The sequence below is a fragment of the Maylandia zebra genome, unplaced genomic scaffold, assembly GCF_041146795.1.
Source record: "Maylandia zebra isolate NMK-2024a unplaced genomic scaffold, Mzebra_GT3a scaffold02, whole genome shotgun sequence".
NCBI classification, from domain to species: domain Eukaryota; kingdom Metazoa; phylum Chordata; class Actinopteri; order Cichliformes; family Cichlidae; genus Maylandia; species Maylandia zebra.
Window position 1 is genome coordinate 1,817,199 of NW_027490032.1, and position 11,997 is coordinate 1,829,195.

General features: G+C 38.2%; 1 long non-coding RNA gene across 1 annotated transcript; it reads left to right on the forward strand.

The window, feature by feature from the left end:
• Positions 1–594: 594 nt before the first annotated feature.
• Positions 595–3,788, forward strand: LOC112431483 (uncharacterized). The gene is made up of 3 exons (XR_003022537.2): positions 595–717; positions 1,844–1,980; positions 3,264–3,788. It is a non-coding gene; the product is annotated as an uncharacterized LOC112431483 (long non-coding RNA).
• The last annotated feature ends 8,209 nt before the right edge of the window (positions 3,789–11,997 follow it).

Consider the following 11,997-nt stretch of genomic DNA (forward strand, 5'->3'; position numbering starts at 1 on the left):
AGATGATGCATTAATCTGTGTGGAGCATCTATTTTTTCAGTCTGTGATTAACAGGAAACTAGCAGCTGTGCGGTGATCTAGTTTCCTGTTTCTGATGAAAACACTTTAACTGCTCAGGTTTTATTTTTAGGACCGCAGAGTTTTCTTGCACAGTAGCAGCATAAAAAAGAAAAAAAATCAAGACATTACTTTGTAGTTCTTGGAGGTGTCTGCCCTATACAATGCTATCCCAGATTCAATACTTTATAACCCAGATGCAACATACCCCTCTTGTCTGTATTTGTTTATGGTACGCCCTCTTTACCCTGCACATTAAAAAAAACACCTATATACGAATGGCATGGATCTCTGCATCTTGATCTCATTGCAGGTCTATCCAAACTTCTCGCTGTACTTTTGGAGGTCTCTTTACTGTGTAGTCCTGTTTCTCCTCACTTCTCGGGTGATGTTGTTGCCTGGATTCTACAGTGCATCGTATCCACACTGTAAAAAAAATCCGTAAAAATACAGTACAATCTACTGTATAAACGTGAAGGAATTTTCCGTATTAGTCATTTACAGGTATTTTTCTGTATTTCTAAACTACTGCAATGCATTGTGGGAAAAAGAACCTGAAAAGGAGGGAAAAGTAAGCGCAAGAGCAGCCATTAGGCTTCTTTCAGGCTTCATCTGGATTTTGGATTCTGAAGTTGGAGAAACTGCCTTCAAATTTCTGTGGTAAGAATTAAAACTCATGTTTCGTTTTATTAAAATAATGTTTTTCAAAAGACTCCGTGTTTTTATTTAGAAAGAATTGTTAATTTATTTGTTAACTGGTTTCGGCTGTCTCCAGACAAGTCAGGAATATTTTGCTGACTCATTTTTTAAAATAATTGTTATTTAGGTTTAACATGACTTAAGCTTTATTTTAGTTAATGTTAAAATAATTTTTACTGTGATACCACCAGTTTTGCCCTTCAGTGGCTGAACCAGTTTTCATAAATATTAAAGTTAGCTGTCTGTGTCTCTCTGGGTATTACACAGCTGTGACTGCTGACTAGCTAATTAGCGAAAGTCAGCGATGTGGATAACTGGGAAAGTGAGAACTTCATGGTTCTAGAAATTATTCTAGGACTCTAATAAGTACTGTATCAATACCTGTGTTTTACAGTTGGCTCTACTGTACACTTTAAAGGGTTTCAGGCAAAGTTACACTAACCCTAGTTTAAGCCTCAGACCTTCCTGGCTGACGCTAGCAAATGCTAATGTTAGCCTCTGATTTGGGCTGCTAAAGTAAAGACTTTTAGCTAGCTGACCAGCATAGATTATTTCGGTGGTTAACAGACTGTAGTGGTAAAATTATTGAAAGTATAGTTTCACCTCAGCACATTTACAATTACAGTATGTCTATTTTGTAGCACATAGAAATGTTTAGTTAATATTTACAGACAGACACATTTTCCCTGTAACTGTGTTTTTACTCCAACATTTGTTGAAAATGTAATTTATGAAATGCTGAGCAGCATTTTTTTGTATGTGGAATATTTTTGTCACCCCACTGTGCTAATGTGATTAAATACTAAAAATTATTACTAAAAAAATTCAATAATAAATCAATAATAACTATTTCTTGATTGAACTATAATGTAAGCGCAGTGCTGGTGTGCAGGGGCTCTATATGCCTTGTCTATATCAAGCTTTTAGCCAAATATAAGCAGAGATATTTGTATCTTTCTTAAAAATCCAGATCCTTACAGATTATTTGAGAAATGGATCAACAGCTATCACTACTTGAAGCACTTTAAGTCCTGCAGTGGAAAAATATCCCTTATTTCACCTTTGATCACACACTTTGGTTTTCCAGTGCAGAGCAATGGCCAAGAAAAGGAAAGACTTCCCCGAGTGGAAAAAAAAAGATGAAGATACAAGCTGGTGATGATCCAGAGCAGCTGGTCTCAGGAAATGAAGAAAAACCCTGATCACCTTCTCTACAAACACAAGGTGAGTTTAATGTTGTGGTTGATTTAGTTTTTCAAGGTATGTATGTTACTTTAATTATAAGCTGCTTTTGTTGCAACAGAATGGTGTTATGTGTATGCAACTCTACGTGAATTATAATCCTTTGTAGGGCTGCGTGATATGACCAAAATCTCATATCCCAATATAAGACGTATCTCTCCTGATAACGATATATATCACAAAATAGTGCATTTTCTGTAAATTCTGTGATTCTCGGGCAACTCGACTTATGTGAAATGTTTTCAGTTGGGCGTCGTGTACCTGGAGTCGAGTGTTTTGACCGATGCATGAAACTATACATTTTTAGACATGAGTTTAAATGGCCGCCATTTTCTTTCTGAGTATTTATTACACGGCGTGCTGCAAGGAAAAGCCTGTTCTAACGTTTGAGTCTAAGGATTATTTTGAGCACCTGACGACTCTTTTTTGCTTTTCATTCGTAAACTCTCTCGAAACTCTTTCATGTGATTCTTGTGTAGGTGGTTAAAGAGGTTTGTCGTGTTCGAGTGGTGGTGGGGACCAGTTTGTGGCATAATTTGCATAGTACAGTTTTCTGGGGCGTGTCAGACTTTTCATAACCAAACCATGTCCATGCTACAGAGGTAGCCCCTCATTTAACAATAAGGTCCTCGATTTGTTTTGACTGGTCCTTCTGGTTCTGCCTCATCCTTGCTGGCCATGCTGGTATTCTCTGTGCCTTCATCTGCGTGGTGACTATAAGCGCCATTTATAGTTACTTGATGTTTTTATTTGAGGTCATTTGTTTGATGCATATTCTGAAATTTTATGTTTGAGAATAATGTATATCATTTCAGTTTAGTTTGAAAAGTCTCAACAGAAACTTGAGCTTTATTGTGAAAGGTTTATGTGGAAAATAAACAAGCGGACGGCGGAGCCACACGATGGTTTTATCCTCATTGTTGGTAACGAAAGTACGCGTAAAAACAGTCACTTGTCCGTCCATAGTGTGGTTATTTTAAGTATAAGAGAAGGAGAGAACTTTAAGAAATAATATAGCAACTACAGTGACCATCAAAACCATGAAAAAAATATTGCCGTAAACAGTTTATTTTGCAACACCACAAAACAAAGAATAGTGTATAATATGACACGATAGACATTTTTATATCGTAATCTGATATATATCGTCATATCGCACAGCCCTAATCCTTTTTTTGTTTATGTTGTTTATGCTCTAGGTAAAAAAAAATTATAAAAATACAAACTTTTTAAAAATGTCTTGTTGTTTCTCTTTTTTTCCTCAGAATAAATTGCGACTAGTCTCAATGGCTGACACGGAGGAGCAACACAGCGACACGTTAATCCCGACTGCTGCAGTTCCTGTATGAACTGAGCAACTCTTAAAACCCAAGGAAAAGCTGTGTGTATTTTACTTAAAGCTCAGATGGACCTTGATGTACTAACATGCAGGCTGCATTCAGGACTTTGTCACACTGTTATATGAAGAGTGGTAACAAGACTTTGTAGTAATTTGTCTTACTATTGTCTTATTTGTTGTGATTTAGGGTCTGTGCGCACAAGCAGAGGTTTTTGTTTGTAACTGTAACCTCGTTTTCAGAGCCTTGTCTAACATTTAATGGTCATGAAATATGTCAGACTTTTTCCTCTACTTAACCAGCTTAGAGAATTTGAACACCGTGGAGAAAAAGGTGTGCATTAAGGATTTTGAACTATGATGTTTAAGTGTTGTCACTGCTGAGGATTCGTGGACACAGATCCTTATTCACTATGCTGCTGTTTACAGTTTAACTTTTCATCAGAACAAGCACTTCTACAGTGGGGCAAAAAAGTATTTAGTCAGCCACCGATTGTGCAAGTTCCCCCACTTAAAATGATGACAGAGGTCAGTAATTTGCACCAGAGGTACACTTCAACTGTGAGAGACAGAATGTGAAAAAAAAATCCATGAATTCACATGGTAGGATTTGTAAAGAATTTATTCGTAAATCAGGGTGGAAAATAAGTATTTGTTCACCTCAAACAAGGAAAATCTCTGGCTCTCACAGACCTGTAACGTCTTCTGTAAGACGCTTTTCTGTCCCCCACTCGTTACCTGTATGAATGGCACCTGTTTGAACTCATCATCTGTATAAAAGACACCTGTCCACAGCCTCAAACAGTCAGACTCCAAACTCCGCCATGGCCAAGACCAAAGAGCTTTCGAAGGACACCAGGAAAAGTATTGTAGACCTGCACCAGACTGGGAAGAGTGAATCTACAATAGACAAGCAGCTTGGTGTGAAAAAATCAACTGTGGGAGCAATCATCAGAAAATGGAAGACATACAAGACCACTGATAATCTCCCTCGATCTGGGGCTCCACGCAAGATCTCATCCCGTGGGGTCAAAATGATGATGAGAACGGTGAGCAAAGATCCCAGAACCACACGGGGGGACCTGGTGAATGACCTGCAGAGAGCTGGGACCAAAGTAACAAAGGTCACCATCAGTAACACACTACAACGGCAGGGAATCAAATCCCGCAGTGCCAGACGTGTTCCGCTGCTGAAGCCAGTGCATGTCCAGGCCCGTCTGAAGTTTGCCAGAGAGCACATGGATGATACAGCAGAGGATTGGGAGAATGTCATGTGGTCAGATGAAACCAAAGTAGAACTTTTTGCTATAAACTCAACTCGTCGTGTTTGGAGGAAGAAGAATACTGAGTTGCATCCCAAGAACACCATACCTACTGTGAAGCATGGGGGTGGAAACATCATGCTATGGGTCTTTTTTTCTGCCAAGGGGACAGGACGACTGATCCGTGTTAAGGACAGAATGAATGGGGCCATGTATCGTGAGATTTTGAGCCAAAACCTCCTTCCATCAGTGAGAACTTTGAAGATGAAACGAGGCTGGGTCTTCCAACATGACAATGATCCAAAACACACTGCCCGGGCAACAAAGGAGTGGCTCCGTAAGAAGCATTTGAAAGTCCTGGAGTGGCCTAGCCTGTCTCCAGACCTCAACCCCATAGAAAATCTGTGGCGGGAGTTGAAAGTCCGTGTTGCTCGGCGACAGCCCCAAAACATCACTGCTCTCGAAGATCTGCATGGAGGAATGGGCCAAAATACCAGCTACTGTGTGTGCAAACCTGGTAAAGACCTATAGTAAACGTTTGACCTCTGTTATTGCCAACAAAGGTTATGTTACACAGTATTGAGTTGTATTTTTGTTATTGACCAAATACTTATTTTCCACCCTGATTTACGAATAAATTCTTTACAAATCCTACCATGTGAATTCATGGATTTTTTTTCACATTCTGTCTCTCACAGTTGAAGTGTACCTCTGGTGCAAATTACTGACCTCTGTCATCATTTTAGGTGGGGGAACTTGCACAATCGGTGGCTGACTAAATACTTTTTTGCCCCACTGTAATTATACTTTGCTCCTCACTGACAAAATAAGTCCTGTAAATACACTTTTATCTTTAAGTTTGGGACAGTAATCTGTCTTAATTTATTATGTGTTGTAGTTATCATATGGGGAAAAGTCCTGTGGTTATCCATCAGTCCTGTTCGAATAAACCCAAAGTTCAGGAACATCTTCTTTAGATCTGTTCAGTTGTATTCATGTGGCACCACTTAAACAGTCAACAAATTTTGACTCAAGTATGTTATATTGTAAGGTAAAGAGCCCAAAGAGTTAATCTCAGACAAATGTTCACACAAATGTGAATTACATTCACTTCATTAATGAAGTGAATGCAATTCAGTAATCAAAGGTGTTTGGCTATAACTGACTACATGTGTATACTGTATCATAAGTGGACAGAGATGGATGTAAACCACACCTTAACCATTTGGCTGAGGCAAAACTACCACAAGGCAGTGATTATAACTCAAAGGTACTATGGATATTATTAAATGTGAACATGTCGTTAAATATGACATTTTTTGTTTGTCAGGTGTCCTGTTTGAAGAAAACACTTGGTAGCCACTTGAATGAATGTAAATAAACACATTTACATGAGGGCAACCTGATTTCAAGGAAATAAAAATGCTCAAATTTGAAAGCTTGTGAGTTATTTTGTTCATGTATCAGCTGTTTAGTAGTTTTATGACAAGATGGATGCTGTCATTATATTTTAGTATAGTGTTTGAGTTAAGGAGAATAAAAGAATATTTAACATTAATTGTACCAATGTTGTTGTGTACGAAGCACAAATTAATTTAAGTTTTAATTTATGAATTTTTGAGTACATGGTGTACTAGGTTGTAATTGCATAGAAATGTATGTTTAAGGATATAAAGAACTATATTTAATGAGTTACAGTGAAAAGAAGTGCTTGGAAATAGTAATATAAACAGAAATTTCAATTTTTCTATTAACGGAAAATATCAGTTAATGATACAGAAAATATACTGTGAATAAACGGAATTTTCTGTTTTATAGCTGAAGGAAATGTCCGTAAATAGTACAGAGAGTATACTGTAAATCTACAGAATTTTCCGTTTTATCATTTACAGAAAGGTCCGTCAAACCTCCGTAAAAAAAACAGAAAATGTACTGGCAGAAAATTACCAGGACATTTTCTGTTTTTCTACGGAATATTTTTTTACAGTGCATCTCTATCTTCTTTTTCTTCAATCTAGTGTCTCCTCTTAATATGTGGTTGCCACATAATAAAAAGAGACACCAGAGTTTAATGTTCCTTGGTTACCTTTAGAAAACTAAATTGTTTTCCTCTCGGTGATTCAGTGAACTGTTTTATTTCTCTTCAGTTCTGATCTTAGTGCTGAGCTGTGCAGCAAATCAAGGTCAGTAACCTTTTTTCATTTATTTATTCCAATTATGTTAAATAACCAAGTCTGTTACTCCTTCTTTCAGTGGGGGTCACTAATGTAAAACTACTGAATGTAGGAATAATTTTGTGGCATTATTTTTAAAAAAGATCAACATAATTTTTCTTTTAACCCTCACAGCTCGTCTGACTGTGAGTCCCAGCAGCTCTCAGTTCTTTAAAGATGACTTTGTGTCTCTGAGCTGTGAGGAGGACGACAGCTCTGCTGGATGGACTCTGAGGAGAAACACAAACACGGAAAACAGGACTCTGTGTGGGGTCGACTGGGGAAAAAAAGAATAGTTCTTCCTGGAAAATCACTGATCTCTTTACATGGGACAGTGGAGTTTACTGGTGTGAGTCCAATCAGAGTACCATCAGTAACATGGTTAACCTGACAGTCGCTGGTAAGCTGAGTGTGTGGAGTTAGTGTTGATGAAGCTGTGTGTAAATGGATGAAATGCTGTAGTTTGTCTCTGTGTTGAGGTGGATCAGTGATCCTGCAGAGTCCTGTCCTCCCTGTGATGGAGGGAGATGACGTCACTCTGCTCTGTAAAACAAACACCACTCCCCCCAACCTCACAGCTGCTTTCTTCAAAGATGGCGTCTTCATCGGAAAAGAGCCAATGACCATCCAGCATGTTTCCAGGTCTGATGAAGGCCTCTACAAGTGTGACATCAGCGGTCATGGAGAGTCTCCATCCAGCTGGATCACTATCACAGGTGACACACTCACCTGTCTGTGTTTCTGCAGGTTTCAATGTTCACAATGTGACGACAACTTCATGACTGTGTTTGCTTTGTTTTAGACAAACCCACCACCACACCTCCACCTACATCCACACCTCCTCCTGGTTGCACCTCTTGTGATACATCACTCTCCCCGCCTGTTGTCTCTGTGTTGTCATTCTTTTTAACAGTCTGTGTTGCAGCTCTACTCATTTCAATAATTCTGTTGATAAAACTTTGTGATGTTAGAAAACCTGAAGGTGACACTCGGACCTCTGGATTTGTCTCAGGTTTGGTTTTTTCAGAACTATGTAAAAGTATATCAATGACTTTAAACGTGTCATCAAAACTTGCACAGCGTCATACTGCTGTTCCTTTTGGTTTCGCTTCAGCTAATCAAGTGGAAGCTATAGAAGACAATCCAATCAGTGACGTCTTATGTGACATCGGACAGAGCAGAGGTGGTGTTCATGTTCTTTGTTTCTACTAATGAACAAATAAATGAATAAAAAATGATTATCTGCTCTTCTTCCCTTTTCTGGGAGGCAGTGGGGAGGTAGAGCGTACAGACCGATCCAGCGGGGAGGTGTGGGAAGCCAGATCAGGCGCCCCCCTTCTGGCTCTCCTCTCTGCTCTCTCCTATCTTGTCCCTTTTGTCTTGCTTCTCTCTATCACCTTTTCTATCCCTTTAAAGAAGTGAAGCTCCATAAATGCTAAAGAGTTAAGCATTATTTCTCAGTTGCAGTGAATAGATGAACTGTAGGAAACTAAACAGAAGAAAGAAGAAAAGAAATAACAATTTAACATAAACCACAGACACTCCAGGGCCTGATCAACCCTGGCAGGGCCTCCTTGACGAGGGTGTCTAGTGATAATGGCCGAAACACCCGATGAATCCAAGGTCCAGTACTGACGCTGTGTCCCAAATCATAAATATGATAATCTAGATCAGAAATCTAATCCCCCTAAAAATGGCAGATTAGCCTTAAAGATGGAAAGTTGAGGCACACAACGATGTCTCTGGGCTGCCTTTCCTCATAACAGGCATCCCTCAAGATTCTCGCCATTTAAAGCAATGCATTATCAGGGACTACAACATCTAGTCCTTTTATTGAATCAAATAAATAAATCACTCAAATAAACAAATAGCTTATCCTTCAGCTACCTTTTGACCGCCAATTGACCTTTGACCTTTCTGTTTACATCATTCTCCTTGTGTCTGTGTGGGTTTTCTCTGGGCGCTCCAGCTTAGTCCCACTGCCTAAGACAAACGAGTGAAGTTATTTGGTGATTCTCAAGTGATTGTGATTGAGTGTGGATAGTTTGTCTTGCTACAGTGTTTCCATCAGAGCCAGATGCCATCTCCCCCCTAAAAGATGTAGTCCACCAGTCCAACCACTGCAGTCCAGCTGAGGGTCTCGAATCCGTCCACCCAACACCCCAGATAACAATTACTTGTATAACCGATTAGTAGATATCTTCTGTTCTTTACATGGAGTTACAGTCACACAACTTTTGTGAGACAAGAAAATCAATTCAACAGTGAAAAAGATTTTTATTAAAAAAAAAAAGAAAAAAGACTAAAACAAAAAGCAATAATAATAATTGTCTTTATCACCACTGCAATTATCTGGTTTCTCTGCAGGATCAGTTAGCTTTGGTCTCATTTCTTTGTTCTTATTTGTGTGGTTCTGTGGGTTTTACAAAGATTTCTGATCAAAATTTGAGGCGTTGTGGCAAACCCGTGCGCACTTCTCTTTACTTTAACCAGACTGTAAACAGCATGAACATCATTCAGAAGGTCGACAGTGCACAGAATATATTTAGAACAAACTGTACGTGTCTATTTGTACATTTTGATTCAAGGAAATTGAATTTATGAGACTTTACTTCAGTTGTTTTTCAAACTAAGCATGCCACCATAGTATTATATCTTTCGAATTATGCAGCTGCACACATTCATCTTAGCGTGTTTTTCAGTGTTTGTGGACACAGGGTATAGATTTTCTTTTAAACTTCTATGGCTGATTGCTTTGCTACTACATTGTTCTTCAGTTTATTGCTATTATGTCAGTTTTACCAAAGAAAAAGAAGTAAATATTACATATATTGTGAGGATAAATGTTCAAACAGGTCATGTTTTTGATGCAGTTGTAAGTGCCGTGTTTGATTGTGATATTTGCCTGTAAGTTGCACAAATGCGAGTCATTATGTTGCTGTGTATAATTAAATGAAAAAACAAATGTAATGCTTATTATTAACAAAATTCATGTGAAGCAGCAAAGTTAATAAATTCATATATAAAGTGTTTTTTTCACTGACTTAATTTCATGGATACAAATACAAAACAAATTCATTGTTCAGGGTAAAGTACTACTTTAATAGATAGAAATCAGGTTTTTATCATATATATTAATTCTTTAGACAAATTTTAAACTGCATTTTTGTACATAGTTTCCATAAAGACAATGATGAATCTGTGCCTGTCATAAAAACTGACAACAAATGGATCAGAGCCACATCTGTATGTTTTAAAGAACAATCTAGTGAAAGCTAGCTTGCTGTGACAGTTGACTCTTTAGCTGCATCGTAACAAATGCAATGTACTGCAGGCTCACAGGTAAACAATTCTATCAGTACTTTCAAAGTCTTAAAACTGTAAATCTTATGTGGATTTAGAATTGATAAGTTGACTGTGTTGTGCCCCCTGGTCTGACAGGTGGCTGGGAGGTGTGCAATCCTAGATCCTGCAGCTGTGCATTAAAATAAAGAGGCACAGATCATGAGCTTGTTTACAGTTTCAACTGCAGGATTTATTCTGCAGATTTGCCTCCAAAGAGGGTTTACGTTCCTCCTGAGCATTAGGCGCCATCTAGTGGTATCTTTAAGTAATGCCACAGAACATGTAAAGATAACCGTGATTCAGCAAATATAATAAGACATAATAAGCACAAAAAATATAACGGGGGTGTCCATTTTTTTTTACCTTGTTTGAAGACATGAACTGAACTTAAATCCCCATAAGTTATGAATGCTCTTCTATTCTATTCTATTCTATTCAATTGTATTTATATAGCGCCAAATCACAACAACAGCCACCTCAAGGCGCTTTATATTGTACAGTATATCCTATAATAATACATATGGTGAAAAACCCAACAATCATATGACCCCTTATGAGCAGCACTTTGGCAACAGTGGGAAGGAAAAACTCCCTTTTAACAGGAAGAAACCTCCAGCAGAACCAGGCTCAGGGACGGGCGTCCGTCTGCTGCGATCTCCTGCTTCTTATCCCTTAACTTTTTAACTATTAGTTTAACTCATATTTCTGGCTTAAACACACATTTTTAACCTTTTACAAATGCTTGAAAGTGTTTATGTTTGAAAGTGTCAACAGTCAGTGCTGCAGAGAATTGTCTTTGTTGCAGAACCAAAAGTGACCACTAGCAGAGTAATATAAAGGTTGTAACAGAAGTAGTGGCTTAAAAGCAAATTGTGATTTCTCAATTTCTATCTAAAGTCTCTATTTTCTTGTAGCGTATTGTACCCTCCTAACGAGGAGTGTATCAACTTTATCATGACCATGCACTGCAAATGTTGTTAAAAAGAAACTTTAGCAAAAAAAAACTTATTTCTAACACATGAAATGGAACAATAATTAAAAGAAAGACTGTTGAAATAATAAGTAGTGTACATCTCTCTAATACGTTTGGATTTGAGTGCAAATGTCTTGGCCTCTCAGTTGGATACTTGAACATATTCTTTTGTTATTGCAAAATTCAAACTAGACCTGATCTGATTTACAGTCTCCAAGGTAAAGCTTGAGCACGCCCTCATTATGCAGCTCCACCAAGTGGGAAAACTAATTTGGCATTGCATGGACTTTCCTATTATAGGGTACATTATTATAGTAGTGGTTAGTCAGGGGTAAGACAATGTAAGGTTGACCAAAATAATTTACAGAAACATGTAAAAACTGAAAACAATTCAGCAAAAGGCTGAATGAATCCCTTAAACAAACAAACAAACAAAAGAAAGTTTTCTTTGTGTCCTTTAACTATTAATCCTGGAATTACTCCAAATGATTATCCAGTGCTTTGAAAAGTCCGCTGTTCTTTTGCAGAGTTCTATGGATTAATCCTACCGGTTTTTGTTTTTTTTTTAGCGAAAGAGCTCAACGTCCAGCAGGGGGCGTTTCCCTTTTCCTGCTCGGTATAGTTCAATGGGTCCGTGGGTGGCTCGCCATCTTGTTTCTCGCTCAGCGGATCAAACTCCCGATTCTAGCTCAGCATTTCCCGATCCAAACCTTAATGGCCTACCATAACAACAAAATAAAGTGCATAAACATTCGAAAATAAAATACGAGTAGCCCTTAAATAACAGTAAAAGTCTGTTTTTTCCAGCTTATTTAGCCGTAAATGAGGTGATGCCAATATGGCGCGCTGAAACACCGTCAAAGGCCTTTG